This window comes from Dasypus novemcinctus, chromosome 17, assembly GCF_030445035.2.
Source record: "Dasypus novemcinctus isolate mDasNov1 chromosome 17, mDasNov1.1.hap2, whole genome shotgun sequence".
Classification (NCBI taxonomy): domain Eukaryota; kingdom Metazoa; phylum Chordata; class Mammalia; order Cingulata; family Dasypodidae; genus Dasypus; species Dasypus novemcinctus.
The window spans coordinates 9,050,956-9,078,145 of record NC_080689.1 but is presented as its reverse complement, the minus strand read 5'-3'; positions in this window follow the sequence as shown (position 1 = coordinate 9,078,145).

The following is a 27,190-nucleotide window of genomic DNA, read 5'->3' as shown; positions in this document are numbered from 1 at the left end:
TGTGACTCAGTAGTTGGGCACCTGCCTACCACACGGGAGGCCCCAGGTTCAGTTCCTGGTGCCTCCTAAAGAAGACAAGCAAGACAGCGAGTTGGGCATGTTTGGCTGATGGCACAGCGAGCTGCTGATGCAACAAGGTGACAACACAACAAGGGAACACAGTGAGAGACAGAACAAGCCGAGAGTGGAGGTGGCTCAAGTGATTGGGCGCTCCCTTCCCACATGGGAGGTCCTGGGTTCAGTTCCTGGTGCCTCCTAATAAAAAGATGACCAGATATAGAAAGCAGGTAGCGAGTGGAAAAACAATGGGAATGGGGGGCGGGGTATAAATAGCTAAATAAATCTTTAAAAAAAAAGGTCATCCAGGGACCCAGGTTCCTTCTAATTTAATATTCTGTCAACTTCTGGCATTTTGCCTCTTTTTTGTTTGGCCCAAACTGGCTCCACATTATCATATTGTGTTCCATCCTGAGGGAAAAGGAGAAGTGGAAAGAGACGACAAGAAGATTACAAACAAAGTGCCCATATCACGTGCTCTTACATTATTTTGGTTCCTTTGTCATACCCACCTGTAAAGAAGACTGGGAAATATATTCTCTAAGTGGTTATCTGACCAATTAAAACTCTGCATATCCTAGTATGAAATAGAAAAGAATGGATAGCAGTAGTCGATTAGTAGTTCCTTCTATAGCAAGTAGCAATAATACAAATTTGCCTGCAGTTTCCTTTGGCTTGAGAAGCCTAAGCACCCATCCAGGCACCTCAGCCATGGACCAAGGTTGAGAACCACCTTGTTCAGAGTTTTAGTGGAAATTTAGAGATCACATTTTAGACTTGAAGTATCTTTTTCTTTTTCTTTTTTAAGATACATAGATCACGTAAAATATTACATTAAAAAATATAAGCAGTTCCCATACACCCCCTTCCCCACACCCGCCACTCCTCCCACATTGACAACTTCTTTCATTAGTGTGGCACATTCATTGCATTTGATGAGTACATTTTGGAGCACTGCTACGCCACATGGATTATAGTTTATGTTGCAGTTTACACCATCTCCCAGTCCATTCAGTGGGTTATGGCAGGATATAAAATGTCCTGCATCCACCAGGAGACTTGAATCTCTGGACTGTCTATGTGACAGGTGGGCCCTGAGCCTCAGCAGAATTGTAACACCTACTCACCAGTTCATAACTGGACTTATCCGGGTCAGCTAAGAGGGAGGTGAGTATGGTCAACCACCACACCAGGGAACCGAGAGAGTCTACAGCTGAAAGCAGCAGAATCCCATCCATCAGCCATGTGGGATCTAAGCCCCCTCTCGATTTATAGGTGCAGTGGACATTGCCATCTGAGGGTTCTCAGGATGGAGGAATAAAATATGGATTAGAGTGGACTTACTGATCTACTATAGAATTGTGACTTTAGCTATGGAAGAAATTGTGTCATTGATGTGGAGACAGTGGCCACGGGAGCTGCTAAAGGCAGGGAGAGAGAAAAAGAGATGTGGTATGGGGGCATTTTCAGGACTTAAAGTTGGAAGTATCTTTTAAAGTCCTATTCTCTGATTTTAAAGATGAGAAAACAGAAGCCCAAGGTCACATACCTAATTACCAAGACTAGCTTAGTTCTCTCACGATTGATCAATTGTCCTTGTTACCATGCTACACAATGACTCACTGAAGGTCTTTCTATTTACCAACTAAATATTCAGTATGATGGTCGATAGCTATGAGGATACAAACATTTGCTTTACTCACATTGGACATTTTAAGCTAATCATTCTTCCTTGTATTCATTCAAACAAGATGTGCCAGGCACTGTGCCAGGTGCTGAGAACACAGGATAAATCATAACGCAACAACAAACAATAAGAGCCATTCCTTTAGGGAGCTCACAGTCTGGTTTTGGAGGAAGTAAATAAGCATTTATGATACAATGTGATAAAAGTGCGCCGCTAGAAGAAGAGCAAATATCACAGAAACACGGAGAAGGGCATGACAGCTTGGGTAGTCAGGACAGGCATTACAAAGAAGGCAATGCTTGAGCAGAATGTGACAGACAGGAAAAAAGGAGGGCGTGGCCACAGAAGAGACGTGGGCATAGAGGAGAAAGAAACTGGTGAGCTCTTGGGATGGTTGGCCTTAATGGGTGAGAAGAGACATTTCACTCTAGAGGAGAAACCATCACTTAAATGAAGGCACTGGCAGAGAGGATGGAGAAGAAGTGTTCAGGAGAATTTAGAAACTAGAAGTCACAAGACTTAGCAATGAAGTAGTTCTGGCATAGGAAGGAAGAAAAGTTGGAACCTAGGATCTCTGGTAGCTTTCTGGATCTGGCAACTGAGTGGTGGCAGGACTCAGCAGGAAAGAAACAAAGGAGGTATTCCATGTTTGTGTGGGGAGAAGGCAAATTTATTTTTGGATCTGTTGGGATTGAAATAACTGCTTATCAAGTAAAAATAGGAGTAAGCAAGTCACAACCTAAATCTCAGAGGAGAAACAGGCCTAGAGATACGAAAATGGAACTCATTGGTGGTTAAGTGGTAGGAAGGGGTTGAAATGGCCTAAAGAGAGTGTAACATGAAAATAAATTTAAGCGGAAAATGTCTGGCTCCCATATTTCATGAGGGTCAGACATATTTCTTTATTAGCTGAGGAATTACAGCTAATAAAGAAAACTGAGTAGCACCAGGGAGGAAAGGAAGAAACTATGGAAACAGTGTCTTAGAAGCAAAAGAGCAGTGAAAGTCAAGAAGAGAGGAACTAACAAGGCCAAATGCTGCCAAGAGAGTCAGTGAGCATGAGGACTGAAAGCTCTCCCCTACGTTCTGCATCTGGAAATTATTATTGGTATCAGGAAGAGCAGTCTCCGAGGAGTGCAGGGGCAGAAGGCAGTTTTCAGTGGATTAAAGAAGCGGAGCAGTAGCAGCTGCTGGTGTAGACCACTTGCTTAGGAAGTGTGGCTGTGAAGTGGAGGAGAAGGAGAGGGTAACGGCCGCAGGAGGGTACAAAGCGAATAATATTCTTAATGACGAGCGAGAGGCTAGCATGTGTATATACTGAGGGAGATGAGATGAGGGAGTAGAAAGAAAGAAGTTGAAAATCTTGAAAAAGGAGGAGATGATGGAGAAAGGTGTGAAAGGCAGCAAATAAAGTGGGTTTTAGAGAAGAGGTGGAAGAGTTTGAACTGGAGAAGTAGAGAAAGCACTTTCCTCTGTTTCTCTGGGAACTAAGGAAGGAGAGGAGGAGGGAAGGAGGGAAGGAGGGAGGGAGTTAAGGAGGAAAGAAGGACTGTCTGAGTAAAGCAGATGCAAATGCTTGCAGGTTTGGGCGCATGGGGTTTGAGAAAACTCAAACCTGCCTGTTCTCTGTGTAATCAGGAACAATGCATTCATCGGTTGGGATTGAAAAGGGAAAGAATAGACAGGAAGTCTAAGAGGAAATATGAAGGGTCAGAGCCTTATGAATTAGTCAGAGCTCCTAGAGAAACAAGATATTATGAGACTTTTATCAAAATTTTCTCATGCTGGGAAGCAGATGTGGCTCAAGCAATTGGGTTCCTGTGTACCATGTGGGAGGTCCAAGGTTTCATTTACAGGGCCTCCTAGTGAAGGCAAGCTGGCCCATGCAGGAGTGCTGGCCCACACAGGAGTGCTGGCCCGAGCAGAGAGTTGGCACAGCAAGATGATGCAACAAAAAGAGACACAGAAGAGAGACAATAAGAGATGCAGCAGACCAGGGAGCTGAGGGGGCACAAGAGACTCAGCCCCTCTCTCCCACCATGGAAGGTCCTGTGATTGGTTCCCAGTGATACCTAAAGATAAGATAAGCAGACACAGAAGAATACACAGCAAATGGACACAGACAGTAGACAATGAGGGGAGTGGGGAGAATAAAGAAATAATTAATAAATGACCTTGTATTTACTTTTTAAAAAATTGTCTCATGCAACTGTGGGGATGGGCAAGTCCAAATTCCATAGGGCAGGCCACAAGCTAGGAACTCCAGTGAAGGTTTTTGATGAATTCCCCAGAAGAAGCTGGTTGGCTAAAGTACAGATGGAAGTTCTCTCTTTTGACTACTGAAATTATCACTTCTCCATCTAAAGTCTTCAACTGATTGAATGACACTTCTCTCACTGTTGAAGGCAATCTCCTTGGTTGATTGTAGATGTCATTAGCCACAGATTCTATCAACTTACTGATGATTTAAGTCTACAAAATATCCTTACAGTAACAATCAAGCCAGTGCTTGCATGACCAAACAACTGGACACCATCACCTGGCCAAGTTGACCCATGAACTTAACCATCACAAAGGAAGAAGGTGGACAGGAAGTCTACGAGGAAGCATGAAGTCTTGGAATGGGAAAGGATGTTGACCAAAGGCATGCAGACCTACTAAGGCAGGTATGCTTTTGTCCAGAGTGGATAGCCTGCAATGACTTGGGCTGTGGGTGGGAGTTGCAATCTGCTGGAAAGTGGAGATCAGCAGAGAAATGAAGAGCATTGGGCTATGCAGCTGAATAGACCAGGGGGACCAGGCTGAAAGAAAGTAAGAAAACTTAGCAGAGAAAGCTAATGGATGGGGGTCAAACGAGAAGAGGCTAAGGATTGGAGTTATCTGTGAGAAAATAGAGCACAGTGGTGAAAATAAAGGCATGAGAGATGAGTAATTATGGATAATAACAGTGTCCACGGTGGGGAAATGGAAATGGAATAGTTGAGAGTAGAAGCAAACCCCACTGGGGGTGGCAAATTAAACTGAGACCAGAGTGGAAGAAGGGCCAATCACACAAGCAGAGCTAGAGTGGAGAGGATGACAGCTCCTACCATGCCACAAGTCTGCAAAACAGATCATCACCAGCAACTATCCCTAGAGAGGAAGACTTTAACAGTGCACCTGTCAGATGACTTTACGTTATTGGCGGAAGCGAGCACCTGGACCTTTCTTGGTGGCTGCATGATCATCATCATGTTATATATTTTAGGGAGTCAACATGTCATATCCATTGCCTTGCCCGTCCCTTATCAAGATGCATTTTACCGAACACAGTTCGAGTGCCATTCTCTTCTGTGGTATTAGTACCTCACAAAGAGCACAATTTAAAATGTTACTTTTCTCTCTAGAGAACAGCCTGCAGCTAAAGGAAAGTAAGCGCAAGACGATATAATGCCTGGCCCCATTCCCCGAGCCTCTGAAGTCCCTTGTATATGGATAAAAGCATTTTTTGTATCTGACTGTGGAAATGAGTTGTAGTATTTTCACCAGTAGATGATTCTGCAGGAAATCATTATGATGATAGTGTTATGTCGTGTTTCTGATTTAGGTACAGTCCCAAGACTGTACAACTTCCCTTCGTTTCTGTGGTAACAACGGAGAAAGGGGAGGGGGAGAAATAAAAGATGAGGGAAAAGGGGCAGGAGAAGGCACCCCCTAAGCCACAGGGAAACAGGATTTATGAAGCACTTTGAATTTATAAAATAAAAATATTCACTCCTGAAAATGCATTGCAGCAGCAACTGGGCTGACTGATGACTTCACTGTATTTCTTTGCTATCTTGTGTATTTCGAGCCAGAGGCTCCTTCACACACCCACAGAGCAAAATATGTCTGTGATCAGGGAAGGTTAAATATATCCAAATCTCCAAATCTCTGTTGAAATGGGGGGGGGGGGGATTTTTACCCCTGCACCTTCAACCACCAAAGGCATTCCTGGAACAGTCTAAATGGCTCTCAGATTTACAAATTCTCTCCCTTTGGATTCATTTCCACAGGTGTTTATTGGGTATTTCCCAGGTGTTCAGCATAAAAGAGCCATGATCTCTGGGTTAAAATGTAGACTTTACCATTTTGAGCAAGTTCAATTTAAAAATCTCTTCTTTGGTTTTCTTATCTGGAAAATGTAGAGAATAGTAACACTTCACACCAAAAGATGGCTGTGAAGATTAAATGATCTAATAAGTGGGAAAAACTAAGCACATTGCCTGGCATATAATAAGCACTCCATCAATGCTAGTTGTTAGCGTTAGGTACCATAGAGTTTAGAAAATGAAGTCTGGGAAACGGACATGGCCCAGTGGTTAGGGCGTCCGTCTACCATCTGGGAGGTCCGCGGTTCAAACCCCGGGCCTCCTTGACCCGTGTGGAGCTGGCCCATGCGCAGTGCTGATGCGCGCAAGGAGAGCCCTGCCACACAGGGGACCATAGGGGAGCGCCACGTGCAAGGAGTGTGCCCCGTAAGGAGAGCCGCCCAGCGTGAAAAGAAAGTGCAGCCTGCCCAGGAATGGCACTGCCCCCACTTCCCGTGCCGCTGACGACAACAGAAGCGGACAAAGAAACAAGACGCAGCAAAAAGACACAGAGAACAGACAACCGGGGGAGGGGGGGGAAATTAAATAAATAAATAAATCTTAAAAAAAAAAAAAAGAAAATGAAGTCTGTGATATAATTCTTGATCTCAGCCATGTTTGGGGGAGTAAGAGAATGATGCAAGGTAAGTGGGGGGGGTGGGGGGGTGGGGGGGTGGGGTGGGAAACAACAGATACTGTCTATATGAAAATATGTACATACTATGAATAAGAAATGATCGGCAGAGATTTCCTGTAAAATGATTTTATGACATGAAATTGCAAGAACTAGAAGGGCTTAGCTAACTGAAAAGGAGAAAAGGGGGCATTGTGGGAGTGGATAAAAACACGGATCACAAGACATGGGGTATAAAGGTCTAAGACTCCAGGAAAGGAAGGAGAGGCATCTGCCCTCCAGGCAACGTGCTGCAGTGCAGGGAAATTGAATGGAAAAGGTGGGCATTCCAAACCAGTGCAGCAAGAACACCAAACTGTGCAAACTCGGTCGTATTGAGAGCAAGACACATACTTTGGCCTATGTGGAAAAGGAGTCTGATGTTGCAGTTCCTTCTAGGAGCTCGTTCCAGTTTTCTCCTCACATCGTGTCCTCCTGAATTAGACCATATCGCAGCCTTCCTCCAAACCACAGCTCACAGGTGTGACCGACACAAAGGAGGTCTTCAATGATTTGTAGAATTAGAAGGAATGGAGCCAGGAAAGGAAGAAGGATGGGAGAGAGGGCAGGAAGGAGGGAGGAAGAGGGGAGGCAGTCACTGCTCCTCTAAGGACATCCCCCGGTTTTCACCATGAGTTGACTCTTTCGACTCACTGCTTTTGCAGTTGATTGTGTTTTGGCTGCAGATTGCTTTCATTTGTGTGTCTCTCCCAAGGCATTCCATTCAGGGTCAGCCACAATGGTAAGAAGGTGAGTCAGTGCACCAGGCAGAATATTAAGTGTGCTATTTTTAATGTCATCAAAACAGTTATGCGTTAAAAGACAAGCGAAAATCAGGGTGCCACTGAGCAACGGCATGAAAGCCGAGTAATTCATGATAGAAAATGAACGTAGCAGAACAAACTCTCTTTTCCTTTTTCTGTCAATATGAAATTTACTAACATTTCTACTTCCCTCGGATTGCTGCTTCTGGTTTGAAATACACACACACACACACACACACATATTTTCTTTTCCTGTGAGTTCATCAAGAATTGAAGAGACTAGATGATAAATAATAGGGATTAATATTAATGACAATTCCATCAATAAGTATAAGTGGTTTTACTAAGGAGAAATGGATACATCTTTGAAAGAAAAATTCCTCGTCCTCTCACGGGCAATGTGGCGAGTGAGGAAAGAAAATAACTTCCCGGTGGAAGGAGCGACAGCTGAGCATCACCTTAGCCTTTGTGAAAATGAAGGCTAGAGCAACGTTTATTCAGCGTGTGGTTACCTGAGTTGCGCATCTTTCCTGTTTCAGAAGATTTTTCAGTTCTTTACCAAATTCCACACACAAAGCACCTCAGCTCCCGACAGAGCAGACATATTTTAAGGAGCACCGTACAGGAGGAGGGAGTGGGCAAAATCAAATCTTTAGCCTCATCTGTTTCCCTTTTGTTGTTGTTATTTAAATAAAGCTGCAATTGGCCTGGTGTGATCTGATAAGTGTCTTCTTATAAACTTGAACATCCACTGATGGTAGAAAAAAGATGAAACTTGCAACTGAAAGAAAGAGACAGAGAGAGAGAAGGAGGGAGAGAGGTGGCAGGCAGGGAGGTGGAGAAAGAAAGAAAAAGAGAAAAAGGGGTATAAATGACTGGCAGTTCCCATTTCTTTACAAGTGTTACATTTCAGTCCCCTGCCACTACCACATGTTTCCTGTTCACAGATAATTTGTACAACATATTTTATCATTCAGTTTTAGACACAGTTGAAAGCCTTTTGCCTAAGGCTTGGAACACTTTGAAAATTGTATACCATTTGCAAGGCTTTCTTCTGCTCCACTGTGCAATTAGGTGACTGCCTTTCTACAGACGTTGAATTTATCATTTATGGGCTTGTGGATGTGTGTGTGTTTTTAAAACCAAGGTGAACTGGAAAATGAGTGGTCGTAGTTTTCCATAATTTAGAGATGAGGGCTTAAGAAGCCAAACAATGATTTCAGCTCGTGTAAGAGCGGGCGTTGTCAAACAGCAAGTGCGTGTTCTCCCTTAAAGAAGTTGGGTTCTGGGAGGTTTTCGTTCCAAGCGTTGTTTGCTTATTTACTCAGCTCTACATTCTCTACCAGGAGTTAAATCACAGTGTAATGATCCCAAGGAAACCCGGGCTCCTTAATCTCTGGGAAAGCGAGTTCAGGACTTTTTGTTAGCCTGCCCTGCCTTGTGTCTTGCCTGAATCTCGCCGTTTCCGCGTGAAGCACTGACGTGCTCAGAGCTTCCCCTGGTGGAAGTTCCTGGCAAAAGGTGATCTAGCCAAGAAGGGGCTTATCTGGGCCTGGTTCCCGAGGAACGGGCTCAGCGGATGTTCAGTGCCTGAGAACAGAGAGTACAGAACGTGACTGGAGGTTCTGACTGAATTTCCTATGCGTGTCTATGTTTTACATAACCTGAATTTTAAAGTCAGATTTGATAAAAGATAACTTATTCCCATCATTATGCCACTTTGTATTTTTCCACTGAATAATGCAAACGAAAAGAGAGAGTGAGGCAGCCTAATTCAACCCTCCCAGGAAGAGTTTGACTTTCCTCGGAGGTTGAATTCAGCATCCGTCATTATGCGGCGATGCGGCTCTTCTCATGTCTTTTAAAAAACATGGCAATAAAATGGTTATGGAAAAGTCTGAGCAGCATTTCCTCTTTTGAAGGAGAAAGCTCTTTAGGCCCCATATGCATGTTAAAGTTTTTCTCTTCTTCAAAAGGCAAATTTTCCATATTAATTTCACTTACAACATGTTTCCATAATATTTGCTAGCCTATAAATCCTTCCAAGGTAGGCTTTGGGGGGGCTTAAATGACAGATAGTCAATTAATAAATGCCACCGCTGTTGATGATGATGATTAGGATGACAAGTTTGTTATTAATGTCAGTGGTGGTATAGAAGCAACAGCATTTGGAATCTATTTAGGCATCTTTATGAAGCCTATCACAAAACTCAGCCTTAAATAAACAGGGGGAAGGGAAGAGAAACAGACATGCTTCATCTGGTACCATTATTAGTTTCAGAAGATATTATCAGCCAAATAACATTGACTTTTTGAAACAACTAATCATTGGATTTAAATAATGTTATAGTCCCCATTACTCTGAATGCTAAGCAGGCTAGAAATACCAGAATGTGTTCCCATGTAAATCAGTTGAAATAACTGTGTAAGTAATATACTTTCTACGATTATGTATTTATTAGAGACAGATCTTTAAAAAATTGTCTTCAAAGAGAAAGTCTGCCTTACCACAATGACCTGCTGTTTCCAGAAAAAGAAGCTGGACTGCAAAGAGCCACGTAGGTCCCCAACTCTACACAAGCTAGCTCAACTCCCTTGCTTCTTGGACAAAACATTAGGGATAATCTAAAATAAAGCCACTTAGAAAGGCCAGCCTCTGTAGCAAGAAAGAACCATTAAAGCTGCACCGACATTGTGAGAATTATACGTATGCACAGAGTCGAGACCCAGAGTTTTGGGTGAATCAGATAACTTGTGGAAGGGCGGCAGAAATATAAGTGCTTTGTGGACGCAGGAAAGATACCCATGCTGAAAGAGCCATCCTGAATGAAGTATAAAGTGTCACTTCCCATTTGAAATCTATCCAGAACACTTTGCGATGACACAGACTTTTGGACCCAAGAAATCAGGGCTGTTTAAGTAATCATTTTATCAAAAACCTGCTGTTCCCGGGACATGCTAGCATGCTAGAGGCATGGCGCTCAATAGAGCAGCTTCAAAGTAGGGTCGCTCACTGCTCCTTCCAAAGTTCCAGAAGGTAGCAACACAATAACTTGGTACATGTTTGGACACCTTTCCATTTTCCAATCAGTTCAGTTCTTAAGCTTTCATGAGGGACTTTTGGAGACAGAAAAAGCCACAATAAATGGCTCCCCCATTCTTTCCTAGCCAAGTGGGGATAGGGAAGTAAGTATGAATTAGGAATCCTGTTGTGAACTGTGGCTTCCTGACAGATGAGAGAGCAGCATCTCACCAAGATCTGATTGTCTTCATTGGTATGGAGTTTGGAAAAAGAGTCTTGACTGGGGCAGTTCAAAAATACCCTAAACTTAACAGGCAACTTCCCGTGCGCCAACTTCGTGGACATGTATCCATGCTCTGAGGACCAGCCTCTCCTGGCAGGCGAGCCGCTGAACGCACATGCAGGAATTGTTCAGGAGATTGAACCACCGTGAGCTGCTTATCAAAGAGTTGGGCCTTCAGGATTCTGACTTGACCCAGTTCTTGCCACTTGACTTTCTCTATGACCTTGGGCAAATCATTTAACCTGCAGGTGCCTCAGCTCCAAGAGTGGTCCCATTCTTGATCTAAGAGGCAATTTCAAAACAGAAACTCCGTCTTAATTTTCCTTTCCTCGGCGCCACTTGATCTCAGCATTGTCATGCAGCTCGCGGCTCTCGCAGCACTTTTTGATTATTGCCCTGCCTGCCCGTGATGTCCAGAGGTCTTGTTCCTCGGCTGGGCTGGCTCACAAGGTACACCTACCTGGAAGGGAGCTCCCTGAGGCTGTGACACTTCCGGTTCAACCATGCAATGTGGAGGCTGGCAGGCTTAAGCTCCCTGACCGACTAGAGCACCCTCCCTCACCAGACCACCAAGTAGGCATGCACGGGAAAGTCTTTGGGAACATGCTTGGGCTTACCTTCCTCTCGACTGCTGCATTTAGGGCACTGCAGGCTCGCAGACAAGAGCCAATGCAATCGCACCTCCCGCGTGTGAGGGGTCAGCACGTGCACTGGACATAAACTCCAGCTTTGGTGGGGAGCAGCACTGGGTTCAAATCCTGCTGTTGCCTTTTCCCAGATCTGGGACCTTCACGTACCCTTGCTAATCCTCGGTCACCTCCTCTACAGGAATGGGGATAACAATAGCCCCAACTTCACGCATCAGGAGAATTAAATGAGATGATATATACTCAATAACTGTTGGCCGTTATATGTTTACATATTTCAATCCTTGATGTTTCCTAAGCCTTTCTCACTCATGTCTCCACCCTGGAGTGTCAACCACTCCTGTATTCTCAATCTTCCCCTCTGCAGATTAAAAATAAAAGAGCCAGGACTGCTGGAGAGGAAGCAGGAGCCCTGGTCTTTTGACTCTCCATTTAGAGTTCAGGGCTCTTTCCCGTAGACTGTGTGCTGCTCGCCCCTTGCCCACGTGTGGGTCCCAGGTGCTCCCCAGCGTGCTCTCAGCATCCTCTGCCCGGTCCCGTGCCTCAGTGGCTTTGAAGCCTGGCCACGTAGGACATCAGCGTTCCATTTTATTCCTGCCTTTGCTTTTCCATTTCCTTCCTTTCATTTGAGTTCAGCTCAATGAGCATCTGTTGGAATGAAAACAACTTGGTACCTGTGCCGACGTGTGGGAACAGATGAGAAAATAGGTGGGAGAGTGTAAATAACTGACGGAAGGTCACGCAGCTAAGGAAGGGCACGACGGCGATTTGAAGCCAGGCCTGTCTGAATGAAACTGCTGCCGGAGCCTGTGGGAAGACAGGCGGCATGCACGCTGACTCTTAGATAGGGCATGAACTGTAAAGGACTTGCAGGGTGATGGTGAAGCACGCAGCGGAACCATCAGTCCTCCCTCATCTTACAGGGATGGCTTAGGAGCTGAGTTTTTGGAAGGCGTTGTAAGAGCATTCTAGGTGAATGAGAGAAGGTGATCTGGGCGGGGGATATTCTGAGCAATTTGATGATGGTACAGAAAGCAGGGGAGGGTGGACAGAACTACCCACAAGACAGTATTACCAGGTCAATGGTGCACAACCTTGACCTGCATCAGAATCGTCAGGTGGGGCCCCACCCTGGAGCTGCTGACTCAGGAGTGCTGGAGCAGGCCCAAGAATTTGCATTTCAAACACGTTCCAGGTAAGGCTGATGCTGTGGAACCAGGACGATCTCATTTGGAGAAACACAGACCTAGGGCATTAGTGCAGGTGATGAAGAGAAAATAAGGCTGTAGAAGACACGGGGGTGCATTTTCACATTCCCAAGGTGGAGAAATGAGGAAGTACTTCCTTCTTCCATTAATATTCACTATTTTATCAGGGAGCCAGATGCCTCAGGCTTCCTTCTTCCAACTGGGCATGAGAAAAAGAATTCCCAGCCAGGATGCTACTCATGAATGAAGCCTTAGCATGACTTCCCCTGGTGTGCCATGAGGATTCCTCGGCATTTCCAAGCTCATGGGGGCACCTAAGAACACAGGCTTCTTTTCATATATATCTTATCCTTTTCATACACATAGTAAGAAATCCCTGAACTAATGGCACATACTGCCACCACTTATAATTGAGCAAGTGGAGGTGTGTCCTTAGCTTCCTCATTAAGTGGTTTACTGGTTACTTGGTACCACTGTGGTGACATGGAGTGGTAACCCCTGAGTCTGAAGCACTCAAGAATTGAACTCAAAGACTTTCAAAACATTTTCAAAACTGATACTGCTCTGTGGAAATCTTATCTTCAACTTCAAGGTCTTCTTTAAACCGTTTCACATTTTTTCCTACGTATTCTGCAATTATTAACTCATCTAATGATATTCCTATCACTTTTGGAAAGAACTTTGTAAATTAAGTAGTTGTTTCTATTGTATGCTACAGTTTTTCCTTCTAAATCCAATTTTTCCAGGAAAACAGAATTTAGAAGATCTATGAATATTAATAGTTCTTTTTAGTGCAAGTCTTAATCCAATATCACTCTATCTGTCAATTCTCATTGGCTGCTTCACAAAAGTAATCCTTCCTTTCTATATTTCTTTTTGTTGTTCTTGGGTTTTATATAAAAAAAGATTAATACAGTGATTTTTTTTTCTGATGGGAGATGTAATACTTATGTTGCATTGTACAGAAAGCAAAGCAGAGAAAAGGAAACTTACAAATTACTTAATGCTTTAATAAAAGTAGAGCCCAGTCTCCAAAGTTCACTGGCAGTCAAGTCCAGTGGGCTACGTTTTGTAGTGCTATACCTTATGTACCTTTAAATTCAGAAGTGCTGTAGTCCATGTATTTTAGGCTGAGGGTATATGCCAACTCCATGTGTCCTCACATATATTCTTGCCATAATCATTATAAATGTGATCTTGCACATGTGGTTGAGAGCTAAGAGTTGATTTAATAATCATAAATAAATGCACCTTGTGAATCTCTTAAATATATAAGGGATAAAAGGGAGGCATAATGATTCAAAAGCATAAGCACTGTTCTAGCTCCTGCATGTTTAGGCTGATGTGTTTTTCAATATTATACTTTTTTCCCTTAGAACTTTCCCCATTTCAAGGGAAGGACTGGTAGAATTTCCTGCAAGAATGAGAGATATAAGGTATTATAAGACAATGAAAGAGGCATCGTGGGAAGAGAAAGCACTGGATTTAGAGGCAGAAGATCTCCTTTTGAAACTGACACTGCCCTTACCAGCTGCACTGTTGACGAGCTCCTCCAACTCTGAACCAGAGCCCACTCACCCCTAAAATGGGAACAACAGGTACACCAACTTCTCAGGATTATTATGTTGCTAAATAAAGAGGAACACCTATGCAAAGAGCTTTATTGAAGTAAATGTAACAGGTTACCAGACTTGCCCATAATGTTGAAAATCCAATGTGCTTTAGAAATGCAACTCTCAGGCTAATAAATGTTCTTTTTCATTATTGGACCAGGAAGCAATTTCTAAGTCAGAATTTCAAGTTTCCTTCAGTCCCTTTCCAAATGCTAAATGGAGATCATCCCATCTTTGTGTGTCAAATGCAGCATATGTGAAAATACCTCGCGATCATCTTTCACAGGAATTCTTTCCAAGTGAGAAAGCAAGAAATGGAATCAGGGGCTTTCTGGAGTAATACAACCCAGGTTTCTAGTGTGATTTTGATTAGTAAATTCTGTCCCCGGTTTTGTTGTGGGTCAGCTGCAGTCTATAGTTTCATAAATGTTCTGAAAAAGAAAGAAACTTGGCTACAGGTTTTTAATAACTGTTCATAAGGAAGAATTCTGGAATCTGTGGGGGTCATTTTAAGACCACCTACTGCAAATCCATGGTAGGCAATTAATCAGAATGCTAAAGAGAGCAGGTGAGCATTAACAGACAATGAAGAGCACAGTGCAGTGCAGGTTATCATCATCTCTGTCACCCTCGTCATCTTCCTCCTCATCTTCATCATCATGGTGAAAGCAATAAGATGGGGTATGATGGCCCTTAAAAAATTCAATCCAGTCAAATGTCAGTCCAAACCATGTCTTCTCGTGGAAGTTCCTAATCTATTTTGAGAAAGGCTTTATTGTCTTCTCTACTCTCTTCTATAAGTTTTAGATCCTGCACCAAAATGCTAAGTTGTATGAGCTTCAAATGTCTGAGAATATATACCCAAAGTACATATTCCTATTATAAAAATCAAACTGTTCTAGATCCAACTATATTAGCTCATATTATCTCAGAAGGTACCTGTCAATCACAGGACCTCCATCACTCAGGTTGGTATGTAACAAAAATTTGAGAATCAAACTTGTTTTCACTTGTTTTCAAGAAACTTTGATTTAATCTAAAGTCTTTAACAAACTTACTAACAACTTTAGACACTCCCAAATTAGAGCTCATCTGTACATACAGTAGGGGTAGATTTTGAAGTAGAACCAGAAGATTGTACAAATTCTTCTTTTATGGCAGAAATCACTCTGCCCAAAAGTTAATTTGGGAGATATTGCCATCTAGTTAGTTGTGGCTGGATGATATGTGGCGAGAAGGGTAAAAACCCATATTAGTTTAACGACTAAGAAAGAAATGCTCAGTTATCAATGCTACAGTAATGAATTGGCTGATAATTAAGCAGGTTTAAATTCAGAGTGCCCGCAAAAATCTAGAAATTGGCATAGCTCCAGGCTTTGTGTCATTTTTGCAAGACCTCTAGAAGCTTTCTCATGTAAGACAAATTTGGGAACAGAATGTGTTGGGTCTAGTGACAAAAAAGTACATCCCTGGCATATAAAGCATATTTCTCAAGTGCTATTTTCAAAATCTTTATTTCGTGGGGCATGATATATGAGACACATAAAGAAAACCTAAATAGAGGAAATGGGGCTATGAAACCCGCTGTGGTAAAGAGGGCAGATGAATAAAATCTGTCAGGCCCATGCACACGTGGGCACACACATTCTCACACACTTGCGCAGTTTGAAACCTTGCACTCCAGCCTACGTGGGTAAATTGCTGGCAACCCCAAGTTCAGGGACAGGAAAACTTGTTTCTTTAAAGCAGCAACTATATAGCATGGCAGAAAACCTCTATACTGTGGCTGGAAAACTGATGAACTCTCCATGGTCAGGCAAGTCACCCAACCTCTCTGACCATCGGTTTCCCTCTCTGTAAACCGGCAATAAAATACACACCTCGTAAGCTTGTTGCAGAGATTTAATGAGAGAATGTCCAAGGAATACCCCTAGTTCAGGTTTTGGTCCATGGCTGGTGCTTAGAAATTGATGTGTACCATTAAGACAAAGTCTGATACTCTATGAAAACTTGATGCACATAATAGTACAGCGCACCTTCTAAAGAAGAAAGAAGTTGAGAGAAGAATCCAATTCCACTCCATGTTAAAAACTCAACCCAAAAGGCAATACATCCTGGCAGAATCCAGAGGATGATTCCTTTCTTTCTTTCAAAACTGGATATTTCAGCTTGCCAGAGGGCAAATGTGATATTCTAATAACTGCTGGGTTATTAATTTCTACTCACTGTGGAAATTAAAGGAATAAGCAAACTTTCTTATTTTTGCTGCTGTTCTTTTCTTTTTTTTTCCCAAAGAATTCTGCAGTAAACTATGTGGGTCCAGCAACTGTTCATCTTTAAGTTAAGAATGGAATTGTAATTATTCTACAGAATCATATCCAAGAGTCCAAGCTAACAGAGAAGTCCCAGCCTGTCTCTGCACCCTTCACCCCTTGCTTCCCCATTAGGTAGACAGAATTTCAGACCTACCAAAACGTCGGTGACTGGCTCAGTTCTAAATCTTGTAAGGTGCCAACTACATTGCTACTCTCCTTTACCCACCGCTAAATGAAAGGAGCATCACCTTGTTTGGGCTGCCAGTCTATTTAAATTGCAGTAGAAGTTTCTTGATCACTCTTAAAATTCCATCCCTTTTCAGTTCTTGATGCTGTTGCTGACTTTGTATTTACTTCCTTTTCATGTGCCCTTTGGATTCTTTTTATTCGGGTTTAGAGGCAATTCTATTTGCCGGTATCCTTACTTAGAACCAAAATAATAGAAACATATGATGATAGTGATGTTATGTGCCCTGATCCAATTCAAGAGACCATTGAACATTCATTATAACATTTAGGATTTTGTACAATTTTATTGCCCTCAGGAAATTTTGTTATCTCAATGGAATGTTTTATTCTATGTTTTTTGTTGTTGTGTTGTTGTTTCTTTGCATTTAGTCCATATTCTGTCATAATGCTATATTTCACCTAAAATTGGGGGAAAGGGGGAGTGTGAAAACAAAAGGAAGAAATCTTGCGACCTAGATTTCAGCTCATTGGATTTGGAAAAAGAGTTGTTCTTCTAAATTGACCAAGATTAAGGAAGCCCATATTTATTGAAGCATAAACTTCATTCTGAATCATTCCCTTTCTGAACATTTTAGACATCCTGGGTTGGAAGAGAGGCTCTGCGTTTGAGGTATCATTTGCTATACAGCAGAACTCCTGTTGTTTCCGTGTCGGAGCCTGGTGTGTTTTATCTGGTCTACGTCTGCCCGTGGTTTTAATCATTCACTGCGTTCTGAGTTTGGGGCATGTGTGTTCATCAAGGTTCTCGTTTGTTCAAAGGGATTTTCGTGACCCAAATCACAGGCTCTTCCCCTAACTGCATTCCTCCAGCTCCACGAAGGCGATGTCATATTTTTATTTATAAGGATCTTCTCACCTTTTTTTTTTTTCTGGTGAGGAATAGAAGTAAATTATTTTATCTTTAAAAAATTATATTTCCCCAATGTTTTAATGTTATTGGACCTGAAGTCCTTAGGAGCATTTCATAGACATGCACATTCCATTTTAAAATCATCTGAGCTCCAGTTGTAGTGGGCTATTAATCCTATTTAGATTAAAGGCATGTTTCACTACCCATTTAGCTTATTTCTCACCTAAGGACTCCATGACCCTTTTTGTCTCAAGTAACTACTTACTCTGGGTTACTACCATCTCTATACTATTTAGCTGAATGCCCCCTTTATTAGTGACTCTAAGGGCTCTCCAAAAGAAAATATAAATTATTTCTGAAATTACATTGGAGATTGGCGGAATATCCATGAAGGAGAATAAAAATGTTGCTCCACGTTAGAGAAAATGCTGCTTCTCCCATTATTCGAGAGTTTTCACAAGAAGTGTTGCTCCTACACACCGCTGGCAATTTGCCCCACTCCTTCCCTGGCCTGGGAGTTGGAGTGGGTTCCCTGGTGGAGCTGTTTCGGCCACCCTCTCTCCCTTCGCTTTGGAGCCAACTCCCTACAGGAAGCTGACATTCTCCTTGACCCCTCCCTGCCATTTGTTCTTCAGGAGCAGGTCCCCATTGGATACCCAGGTGCCTGTGACTGGGTGGGCAGATCTGCCCAGAGTTAGTGTACTACTCGGAGTTAGTATTAAGCCCATGTTGCTGCACATACATGCCGTTCTCTCAGATCAGCCTTAGTGACAAGGAGAAAAGAAACCTAATTTTAGACTTCATAAAATGCTGCCCATATCCAAAATATGCACTCACAATTTATCTTTTGCTGGCATCTTTCTCACTCTCAGTTCCAAGTACTGCCTGGCCTACCAGCAAATACCAGGTCTGGACCCACAGAACTTATCTACAGTCATTTGAGGTTATAAACGGTCCCAGCTTTACAGTGCTGCCAAATCATACCTATAGCCCTCCGTTCTTTGCCAGAGCAGTGAATGATACTATGATAAATAAAAAGCACAGCATGCCCTTCTCAGCAAAGAATAATTTTTGAAATTATTTGAACTAGTTTGAAATCACAGTAACAAGCTATATTAAAATCTGACTTACCTGGTCCTGTCAGTGGATGAGCTGATCCAGATGGCTAAACATTCTGGAATCAATAGAAAACCTAACAGAACTCAGATCCCGGCTCAACCTTATCATCTAAGAAGTCGCTTAAAGAAGTCACCCTGTTCTTTAGGACATGTAATCATTATTAAAACGGAGACTACACCTGGTCTATTGTAGAGACCAGAGATACTAGTAAAAGTTAAAGGATAGTAGTCTTATAAATACTTAAGAATTAATGCTTTAAATGAATAAAATGTTCTAACTTATTATTATTTAAATTTAAATAAAATAATTTGACTTTTTCTTCCTTTTTTCTGATTATAAAGCAAGTATGTTTATTGTAAGAAATTTGGAAAATAAAGATAATATAAAAGAAAAAAATTAAAATGCTTATAATTCCACCATCCAGAAACATACTGTTAATATGTTGTTATCTCCCTACACATTTGTTTCCTGGGTGTAGAGAGAGAACACACAGTTTTTATTTGGGTCGATGTTTACTTCTCCCAGTGGTTCTCAATGAGAAGTGATTTTTCTCCCCCAACTCTCCTACCTCCAGTGATATTTGACAGTGTCAATAGGTGTATTTTCTTAGGGGTGGGCATCTAGTATATAATAGCCAGGAATGGTGCTAAGCATCCTACAATGCACAGAATGTCCCCACAACAAAGAACAATTCAATCCAAAATGCCAATAGTACCAAGGTTGAAAAACCCTGATGTAACCTCCTAACACAAAGCATCATCATTGTTTTCCCTGCCCAGAGTAACTGCTGTTATTTGATGCTCTACAAAGACACCATGGGATATGTAATGTAGGCAGTAATCATTTAGAGACCAAAGGAAGAGGATGCTTGTAAGTCCCCAACAGCAACTTGAACTCCTTTGCTCAACTCCAAATCTATAACATCAACACAACATTATGCAATTGTGATTTGAAAACAAAATCTCCAAACCATCATCCACCATGCCACAATATCTGATTAGCTACTTGGTATAAATCATTCTTCATTATATATCCCAAGTTATATGCTTCTGACATTTTCATCCTATTATTTGAAATCTATGTAAGAATAGATATAAAATGACTTTCCTTTCCAATTTACTCTAACCATGCAAATAGCCAATATCTACTACCATCTCTGTTTCTTTTTGTCCAGGTTTCCTCCCCTACCACCCACCCTGCCCAGTCCTGAACTCTGTTCCTACCTAGCACTTCCTTTTCACATTCTTTCTCCAATTAGATTTGAAATACTTTGACAGGAGGGTGTCAACCTTTAATATGAATTATGGAAAGGCTAGAGATTACAATACCTGTATTCTAAATGCAGTTTTTTCCCCCTTATTGGTTATAATTAAACATGTTACTTTACTTCACTTACTCTTCTTTTTCTTGGATATAAAATAACCCCATCCTAAAAATCACCACATGAACCTTGAAGAGTTGTTATGAGGATCAAATACAAAAATAGACCTTGAGTACTTCTTTGAAAGATTTCGACTTATCAAGTGTGAACTATACAAAAGTGAAACCATTATGCCTGTGTTTGGCAGCATCTACGATGGCCCCCATGAGCCACATTCCCATCTGTTAATGTTTGTGACATTTTGAAGTTCTTTTATGAATCCCAAAAAGAGGAAGATTATGTTTTTGAACTAATCCATTCCTGAGAATGTGAGACTCCTTGACTGGACTACATCAATGAGGTGTGACTCAGGTTGAGTATCTGCCTGCATACAAGGTCTAATATAAACAGAGACATGGAGAGAGAGACATAGGAAAAGGGAGCTCTGCCAGATTATATTGATTCTGCCATGTGAGAGAGAGGACTGTAGGAAAGCAGAGAATCCCTGAGGGCTGTGAGAGGTTCCAGAGTCTGGAACCAGCAAAGCAAAGAGGCATAGAAAGAGGGCTCCTAAGAGGCTGGGCCGAAACTCGAGGCAAGATGGTGGCTGAGTGAGCTTACCTGATGGTCTCTCCTGCAAAAAAGCGGCTGGGCAGCGTTGGAGGTTCTTCGGGACCAGGATGTTTTGGGATTTTTGCAGGGCAAGAGGTGTCTGGACATCGATTTGGTAGGAAAGTGCTGCAGGGAACACCTCACATTTGCTGGGTTTCCTCACCCTCTGCTGCCTCATTTCTGTGTGAATTGATTTTGGCTACCTTCACTATCCCCTTTCCCCTACATCTTGATATCCCCCATCATCTACTGTCACTCCTATATCCCACCTCCCTTTCTTTGATCCCCAAAGTGTCTAACTCTTAATTTCTAATACCTTTGTTTTGTTTTCTGTCTTTTATCCACTCTTGAAACTATTGCCTTTCTTTTCTCTTTCCCTCTCTCACGAAAACACTAGCTTTTTAATTCATACCATATTCCTCCCATATTCAGTCGACTACCTCATTATAGGTACTCTACCTACTGCTATAACTCTACACAACTTACATGAATCTAACATCCATCCTCCCAGATCTCATATTGTTGCTCTGTTAACATATATCACCAATACTACTTTACACTTTTTCTTGCTTGCACAATTGCCTTTCCCTAGCCCTAACACTTTCCTTTAAAGTGAACTTAACCAGCAATAAGAAATTAGAATAAGAAGAACAAAGTGACAAAGAAAAGATATAACACTTACGCAAAAACAACAGCTAATTAATCCCCAAGACTAGACAAAGAAGCTAAGGAACTGATTAAACCCATCAAGATAAAATGATGACCAGACAGCAACAAAAATCTACAAACCAAACCAGTAATCAGGAAAACATGGCTGAATCCAATGAACAAACTAAAAACCAGGAAGGGGAGCAGAACTTCACACAAGTAATTAAAGATCTCAGAACATTTATCACTGACAAATTTAATGAAGTAAAGGAAGAGGTTAACAACATGAAGACAACACTTGGAGGGGAAATTGCAGACATACACAAAAAGATAACAGATATGATGGGAATGAACACCACAGTTCAAGAAATCAAAAATACATTTGCAGCAAATATCAGCAGACTAGAAGAGGCAGAGCAGAGAATTAGTGATGTGGAAGACAGTACATCGGAAATCAAACAGATAGTAGAATTGGTCGATAAAAAGATAGAAAAAATCCAGCTAGGATTTAGGGACCTGAATGACAATGCAAAATGCTCAAACATACGTATTATAGGCATCCCAGAAGGAGAAGAGAAGGGAAAGGGGTCAGAAGGAGTGTTGCAGGAAATAATGGCTGAAAACTTCCCAAATCTACTGAAAGAGACAGATGTACATATCCAAGAAGCACAGTGCACCCCAATCATCATAAACCCCAACAGGCCCACCCCAAGACATATACTTGTCGAATTATCCAATGCTCAAGACAAAGAGTAAATTCTAAAAGCAGCAAGAGAAAAGAAAACCATCACATACAAGGGAAGCTCCATAAGATTAAGTGCTGATTTCTCATCTGAAACCATGGAGGCAAGAAGGCAGTGGTATGATATAGTTAAGGTACTAAAAGAAAAAAATTTCCAACCAAGAATATTCTATCCAGCTAAACTAGCATTCAAAAATGATGGAGAGTTCAAAATATTCACAGATAAACAGAAACTGAAAGAGTATGCCAACAAGAAACCTTCCCTTCAAGAAATTCTAAAGGGAGTTTTGCAGGAAGAAAGGAAAAAACAGGACAGGCAGAATTGGAGGAGAGTGTAAGAGCAACAAAAAAGACAAAAAGAGATGGGAAAAAAAAAAATATGACAAACACAAGCCCAAACAAAATATGGCTAACACAAATAATTCCTTGAAAGTAATAACACTGAATGTCAATGGATTAAACTCACCTATCAAAAGATTCAGACTGGGACATTGGATAAGGAAATATGACACATCTATATGCTGTCTACAAGAGACACATCTTAGACCCAGAGACTCATGGAGGCTGAAATTGAATGGTTGGAAAACAATCATACAAGCAAACAATAACCAAAAAAAGGCAGGAGTACCTATATTAATATCAGAGAAAATAGACTTTAAATGCGAAACAATTGTGAGAGACAAAGAAGGATACTACATATTAGTGAAAGGGACAATATGTCAGGAAGATCGAACAATCATAAATATTTATGCTTCTAGCAAGGGCGCCTCTAAATACGTGAGGCAAATGCTGGAAAAACTAAGTGAAAGAATAGATGCATCTATAATTATAGTGGGGGATTTTAATACACCACTATCAACTCTGGACAGAACATCTCAAAAGAGAATCACTAAAGAAACAAAATATTTAAACAGTATATTAGAGGAGCTGGATCTAATAGACATATATAGAGTATTATACCCAAACACAGCAAGATATACATTTTTCTCAAGTGCACATGGATCATTCTCCAAGATAGACCATATGCTAGGCCATAAAGAAAGGTTTAATGAATTCAGAAAGATCGAAATCATACAAAATAATATCTCTGACCACAGTGGAGTGAAGCTGGAAATTTGCAAGGGCCAGAGGCCCAGATTTCACACCATGATTTGGAAATTAAACAGCACACTCTTAGAAAAACAGTGGGTCAAAGAGGAAACCTCAAAATAATTCAATGACTACCTTGAAACAAATGATAATGATAACACAACATACCAAAATTTATGGGATGCAGCAAAAGCAGTAGTGAGAGGGAAATTGACAGCCATAAATTCATATATCAGTTTCCAGTTTGCCTTCACAGATTCATTGACACAATTCTCTTCTATGATCTGGAGGAGATAATGAGGCAAAGCAATCAGAAGGCATCATTGTGCCAAGGAGGGGTGAAGGGACCTTCATGGGTACAGGAGTTGCTTAGCTGGGCGGTTCTGGTATAGGGGGTTTTATAAGGTTGGAATGAAAAATATTGGCTGGGACTGCAGTCCCCTCAAGGCTCCAGCAGTGCAGAATCAACTTCTGAGCTTACTTCCATGGCTGCTGGAAGGCCCAGAAAATCTGCTTCCAAGTTCAGGAACATGGACCTCTCTACAAGGCTGCTTCAGAAACATGGCAATGGTTTTCCACCAGAGCAATCCAAGAGACAGCAAGAGAATATACCCAAGACCAAAGCTCTGTCTTCTTATAACCTAATACTAAAAGTGACATGCTATCATTCCTGCCATATTCTAGTCATTTGATGTGAATTAAAACACCTAGCCCACTACACAAGAACATTGTTTTAGTTTGCCAAAGGACTGCCGATGCAAAGTATCGGGAATGTGTTGGCTTTCATAAAGGGTATTTATCTGGGGTGAAAGCTTATGGTTCAAAGACCACAAAATGTCCACATTAAGGCACCATCAGAGATGCATTCTTATCGACATCAGCTATCGCATGGTGAAACAAGACGTCAGGAGATCTCAGCCTCCATCTCAGCCTTCCCCTGCAGGCTCAGCACCTCTTGGAGCCCATAGAACATAGCTGTGGGCCACCAGGCATAGGGCTTGTCTCTTTCTGGGCCTCCTCTATCGGTCTCAGCTGCTCCACTTTCTTCCCGAGTTCTGCTGTGAGCTTCAATCTCTCCCCTCTCTGTCCCTTTTAGTCCAGGCTAACTGTTCACACAGGTTTGCAAAAAGTTTGTTGGTTTAGCATGCAGGAAACAGGGGTCTGAGCCATCAGACAGCAAGACATCCCCCAAATCCTTCCTGGATAACTGCATTTCCAATCCTGGTTGTACTGAAATAGCTACCTGTTTCCAAGTTCATTTAAATCATCACATGGGGCACTATCCTCTGGGGGTTTGTTTTCCAGAAGCTTGGAATTTCCCAAATCATCAATCTCTGGTTTCTTTGTGCCCAGCAATTCAGTTCTCACTTCATCTCTTTCCTCTCACATTTTGCGTAAGGCTGCAAGGAGAAACCAGGCTGTATTTTCCACAATTACTTTGGAAATCTCCTCTGCTAAATGTCCAAGCTTGTCATTTCAAATTCTGCCTTCCATCTAACATCAGAAGTGAATTTTGCAAAGTTCTCTGCTGCTTTAAAACAAGGATCACCATTCCTCCAGTTTCCAGTAATAATTTCATTATTTCCTTCTAAGACCTCATCAAAAATAATGGCAAGCTCTGTATTCCTACAACAGTCTCTTCAAAGCAATCTAGGCCTCTTCCATCAAGCATCACTTAATTCCTCCAAAAAATACCCCTTAGCCCTTTATAAAGCTGTTCCAACATATTTAGTAATTGCAAGCAATGCCATCCCACTCTACTGGTGCCAGTTCCTGTCTTAGTTTGCCACAGGGCTGCCGATGCAAAGTCTCAGTGGCTTTTATAAAGGGTATTTATTTGGGGAAAAAGCTTACAGTTCCAAGGCCATGAAATGTCCAAACCAAGGCACATCAGAGATGCTGTCTCACCAAAATCAGCTACTGTTGACGTAGAATCCTACCACGTGGTGAAGATGGCTGCCAATCTCTGCCTTCCCCTCCAGAATTCACCATCTCCCAGAATCCACCATCTCCCAGGCTCCAACTCCCAGAACTCAGCTTTGGCCACCCAGGCATAGGTCTTGTCTCTTTCCGGGCCTTCTCTCTGTCTCAGCTGCCCTGCTTTCTTCCACAGTTCAGCTGTGAGCTATTTGGCATATGACCCATCTCTTCAGCCTGGGCTCGTCTCTTCAACCTTGAGCTGCTCTGTGGGCCCAGCCTCTTTTTTTTTTTTTTTTCAAATTCTACTCAATTTATTCATTTTTTAAAAAAGATATTACATTAAAAAAATATGAGGTCCCCATTCGCCCCCACCGCCCCCACCCCACCACTCCCCCCCCAATAACACTCCCCCATCATCATGTCACATCCATTGCATCTGGTGAGTACATCTCTGGGCATCGCTGCACCCCATGTCCTGTGTTCCACACCATAGCCCACACTTTCCCACGTTCCATCCAGTGGGCCATGGGAGGACATACAACATCCAGCAATTGTCCCTGGGGCACCACCCAGGACAACTCCAAGTCCCGAGAATGCCTCCACATCTCTTCTCTTCCTCCCCTTCCCTGCACCCAGCAGCCACCATGACCACTTTTTCCACATCAATGCCACATTTTCTCGATTATTAACCACAATAGTTCATGAATAGAATATCATTAAGTTCACTCTGATCCTTACTGTACTCCTCCTTCCTGTGGACCTTGGCTTGGTTGTGTCCATTCCACATCTATGTCAAGAGGGGGTTTAGATTCCACATGGATATTGGATGCAATCCTCCTGCTTTCAGTTTAAGGCACTCTAGGCTCCATGGTGTGGTGGTTGACATTCTTCAACTCCATGTTAGCTGAGTGGAGTAAGTCCAATAAATCAGAGTGTAGGAGTTGTAGTCTTTTGAAGTCAGGGCCTGGCTATCATATTGTCAGTCCAGAGATTCAGATCCCCTAGATATATCTTAAGCCCCAGCACCAACTACAATTCCAGTAAAGTAGCATGAAAGGCTTGTGAAAAGAGATCCCATCTGAGTCCAGCTCCATCATGCAGAAACACCAGCTCCAAAGAAGGGCCAACTGACATGGCAGTGAACCCCATCTGCCATGACCATAGAACCTGTTGGTCTCTTTAGCCCTCAAAAAGACCAATACCTGGGGTTGTATCTACTTTATCTGTCTCTGAGACTCTGCTCTGGTGTGCATAAGGGCAATCCTTCTGACAACCTCCAGACTCTTTTTTTATAGACTCATAGCCATATAAACTCATTTCTCCTTTCCATTTCCCCCTTAATTTAGGTCAAACAGCATTTTTAACTCCTGTTATTATATGTAGACAGGGATATTCTGCTGGTCCACTTTGAACCTTTAATTCAAGGTCCTTTTCTAGTTGCATCATCAGCTGGTACTTGGTTGTGATCCCTCGGTGCTAGGGAGGCTCATCCCCGGGTGTCATGTCCCACGCTGGGGGGAAGGCATTGCATTTACATGCTGAGTTTGGCTTCGAGACTGGCCACATTTGAGTAACATGGAGGCTGTCAGGAGGGAACTCTTAGGCACAGTGCTGCTCTAGGCCTTGTTGTTTTTTCAGGTACATAGGCTCACAAGCATAGTCATTAGTATCAGGGACTCACTGTTGGACCCTCATTCCTTCCTGATCCTTACCGTTGCACCTGGGGGACTGCCGCTGCTCCCCTAGGGACCACGACAGAGCCCTCCCCCCACCGGCCAGTAACCCAGTACCCCCCCAGCTGTTGTTTTTAATTGTTTCCACTATGAGTATATCCAAACATTTCCATGCTCCCTGGACATATGCCCTGTATAATTCCCTGTCAACCATATATTGCCTGTCCATAACATCCCATACCAGTATTCCTCCACTGCCATTGTTGAACCACTCTGTGATCCAAAACTTCCTGAAAAGTGAAGCCCAATATAATGTCAGGTTCCCTTACTAGTAAAATGGAATATAGCGATGAGTTTAAAGGTTAGATATAGAATACATATTGATTTGGAAAAATTCTACATCCTATCTTTTTCTTTTCTTTTTTCCTAATTATTGAGCTTCTCTTCACAGGAGCCCTAGATCACAGTAATTCATATATACAATATACAGTACTTCCACACATCCACCATAAAACCTTTTCCCTTCCACAGCGATAATCTTCTAACTTAT